This window comes from Gavialis gangeticus, unplaced genomic scaffold (assembly GCF_001723915.1).
Source record: "Gavialis gangeticus isolate Ggan-Ray unplaced genomic scaffold, GavGan_comp1, whole genome shotgun sequence".
Taxonomy (NCBI): Eukaryota; Metazoa; Chordata; order Crocodylia; family Gavialidae; genus Gavialis; species Gavialis gangeticus.
The window spans coordinates 10,564,544-10,568,574 of record NW_017729002.1 but is presented as its reverse complement, the minus strand read 5'-3'; positions in this window follow the sequence as shown (position 1 = coordinate 10,568,574).

Here is a 4,031-nt window from a genome sequence, read left to right as displayed (position 1 = left end):
GGGGGAGGACTACAGAAGGTGTGGGGGAAGCCTGAAAACAGAGAGACAGATAGCAGAAAATTACAGGAAAAGTGGCAGGAGAGACTAAAAGGTGGCAGGGCAGCAGGAAAGCAGAGAAAGACACAGAAAGTCACAGGGAAAAGACAGTAGATGGCACAGGAGGCTGAAAGGCAGCAGGGACAGCATGAAAGCAAGGAGGGGCTGCGAGGTGGCAGAAAAGAGAAGATGGAATTGGGAGGAGATTGGGAAACTAGTAGAGGGGGCTGGAGCTGAGAGAGAGGGAGAGAGAATGAGGCTGGAGTTTAAGATAGGGAAGAGACTGGGATTCAGTAAAACATGACTTAACTCGGGGTTGCAAATGACAGTGGTTTTATTGAAGAGGGGAGATGGTAACACAATGTCTTATTTGTTCCCTTGCATCCATCCACACACACACACACACACACACACACACACACACACACAATGGCAGCAGGGGTTCAAGAGGCTTGGTGCAAGGGCTGAAGTCCACTGAAGTCCAGGAGGAGAGAGAGAGTCCATATTGGAGGAGAAGGTGTGCAGGGAATATCTACTTATCGAGGCTGGAAAAGGGTCCTTGTCCAGTAGGTGTTTTCCAGAGGGGGGTCACCTGTAGGGCTTCAGGTTCGATAGGTGGTGTGGCATGGTGCTGGTCCAGATGGAGAGAGCATCCCACTGGGTCTGTCTTCACTGCCCCTTTTTATAGGGGCAGACCTTGTGTGTTCCTAGTGACAGGAGGCATGCCCAGGCAAGGGTCAGCCCCTGGCATATGGAGAATGTGTGCTCCATGCAGGGTTGTGCAGTTTCGGGTTTCTGTAATGGTGGGTACAATAGTAGAGTTGCTGGTTCTGCAGGGTCTTTTGTCTTTCAAATGCTGGGTTCTGGTCTTTGTTCCTGGGTGAGGTCCATGGTTTCTGCATGAATCAATGCGAGGTGATGGCCCAGTCTTTACAGGCCATTTAGTAGCGGCCTGCTACCATTGTATGTCAATCATTCCCAATCATTCTTATTCATCCAGGAACCAATCTACATGAGAGGGGTACGTGACTCATACAGTTGCAACATGAGATGCCCAGGCAAAGGACAGAAGATGGAGGCTTGACATATAAAATGGAAACTTGACATAGCTTTGGTTCACTTACAAACCCAGGCCTAAACCATACAATATCCATTTGAAACAATAAAAATCAATACAAAAATGATAATAATACAATATACAACAGTAAAAATCAATACAAACCTAATAATTATACAATTTAAAACAGTGGATATCCAAAACCAAAAACTTGCTACCAAAATGAAAATGTTAAAGCTTATCCTAAGTCTGAGCTCACTTATACTTATCTATAGGGAATAGAGAGGGAGAGAAAAAGTCAGAAATGGTTGGGGAAGGGGGGGTGGGGTATGCATTTTAAAATAAATAAATAAAAACTGGGGGTTTTGCTACACTGGGACCTCAGTGCCTCCCCGACTAATCTCCAAAGCTCATTGAAGTTGGCCCTTCTGAAGTCAAGGGCTTTAGTCTTGCTATAAGCCCTTGACACCCTGCGCTGGATAGTGAATTCTAGCAGGTGATGATCGCTATTGTCCAGGTGGTCAAGGACCTGCAGTCCCCTCACCAGGTCATCTCCAGGGGCCAGGACCAGTTCCAGCAAGGCATTACCCCTAGTGAGGCTGTGCACCTCCTGGATAAGGTGAAGGTCCTGTAATACAGTCAGGAACCTACACAAGCAGTCAGACCTGGCTGTTTGCTCCTCCCAGCAAATGTCTGGGTAGTTTAGGTCACCCATGACAATAACATCCCTTTACCTAACTGCCTCCATAAACTGCCCAGAGAAGTTCCAGTCCAGCTTTTTCCCCTGATTGGGTGGTGTGTAGTAAACACCCACTGTAAGGTCCCTTTCACCATGCCCCCCTTGTAGAGAGCCACTGTGTCTCCTCCCGATCTTTCTCTAACCCTAAGCTAATCCTTGATGATGTGAGTTGCTCTTTGACATAGAGTGTGACCCCCCCGACCGCCTTTCCTCTCTGTCCTGTCCCTTCTATATAGGATGTATCCCTGAATGCCCACCTCCCAGTAGTGGGTAGGTTCCCACCAGGTTTCTGTGAGTCCTACTGAGTCTAGATTCTTACTTAGAAGGAGTCTGGATTCTTACTTCCTCCTGCTTGCTCCCCATACTGTAAGCATTGGTGTAGAGGCACTTGAGGCCTCCTAAGGGTGCACACGCCTCCCCCCTACTTCCAGGATTGTTGTGGCCCCGTAATCCCAGGACATTGTTGCTTACCTGGGCATCCCTTTCTTTTGTCACTCTGCATGCTGGTGAAGCATCCTCTCCACTTGGAGTGGCCCCTTCCCCTGGCAAAGCTAGTTTAAAGCCCACCACACGAGATCAGCCAACCTAAAAAAAAAAAAAGTTTGCCCTGAGGGGAGAGATGAAGCCCACCCCACCCCAGCATGCCCTCCATACATAAATATGGGTCGTTGTCAAAAAACCTGAAGCCTGCCTTGTGGCACCAACTCTGAAGCCACTGGTTAACTACATCAATGCAGGCCTCATGACGCCTACCCTGTCCACTTAATGGGAGAATAGAGGAAAATACCACCTGAGCTCCCATCTTCTTGAGTTGGTGTCCCAAGGCCTTGCAGTTTTCCATGATGTTGTCCGGCTTGCTCTTGGATGCATCATTTGTCCCCACATGGACTACAACGAGTGGGTAGTAGGCAGAAGGCTTGATGATTTTCAGTATGGTCTCCGTAATCCCGAATCCTCGCTCCAGGCATACAGCAGACCTGCCGTGACCAGGGCTAAGAGCGACAGATTGGACCATCGGTTTCCCTCAGGATAGTCCCCAATGACCAGAACTTTACATCTCCTCCTTCTCGGGGTCTGCCTCTTCTCAGCCCATGTTGTAGGTTGAGCAGCATTAATGAATCTGGGGATCTGCTCTTCTGCCTTCTCCACCAGGGAAGCCAGGGCCGCATACCTGTTCCCAAGGAGTGTCTGGGGAGCAGGCAAAGCAGTTGTATGATCTGCCCTGGCCTTGACAGGAACCTGCTGCCACTGATTAGTTGGATGTTTTGCTTGCTGGGTCTCTCCAGTGGATTCCTGGCCCTGCAGAGAACAGAAATTATAAATCAATTTCATCCTCTGCTACCCAGATCTCCTGCAACATGCTCACCTCAGCCTGGAGCTCTGTCATCTGCCCCTCCAGAGCCTGAAGATGCCCAAAAGAGGGGCAGGTGGGGGAGTCACCAGACCTCAGCCCCACCGCCAGGGACCCCACCCAGCTGCCCCCACAGACCAGGGGCAGGTGGTCACCAGGCCCCCCAAGGGCTCCATCTGGGTGGCAGCATCAGAGAAGCCCCAGAAGGGTGGCACCACTGGGCAGGGCCCCTGGCAGTCCTGCGAGTCCTCACCATGGCTCGCAGATAGTTCTTACCTCTCTCCTTGGTGAAGCTTCCTCCCTCCTGAAGAAGACTCTCTCACTGCCCCGCCTGCTTCCGCCTGTGTGAACGCAAGCGCAAACGCTGGTGCACGCTTACAGAGCGCACCTGTTTGCGTGCTCTGTTCACACGTGTGGCTTGGGAGCACAGCTCCCTGCTCAGCTCAGCAAAGAGGAATCTGGGGGCTTCCCCTCTGGATCCTCTGCAGCTGCACCGGCTCCTGCCCCACCTACCTTCAGGGGATCAGCTGCTGCTGCTGCCCCCGCTGCTGGTCCTCAGCCTCCGCCACTGTTAGTAAGTTGCAGGGGGCACATGTGTGGTAAAAGCCTCCATCTGTGCCCAGTCAACCTCCTTTCACTCCCTCAGCCTCCAGCTGCCAGGCGCTGAGTCAAACTGGGTTTCTTAAAGCCCACAGTTTGAATTTTCCCACGCTAGCTGAGTAGCCAATCAGGTGCTCCGGATTACCCAGAAGTGCTTGATGGCTGCTGGCTGTCCCTCCCCCTGCACTCCCCTCCTGCTGGAGTGGGGGGGGGGGGTCTCAGATCCCAGGGCTCCAGGGCAAGCCCCT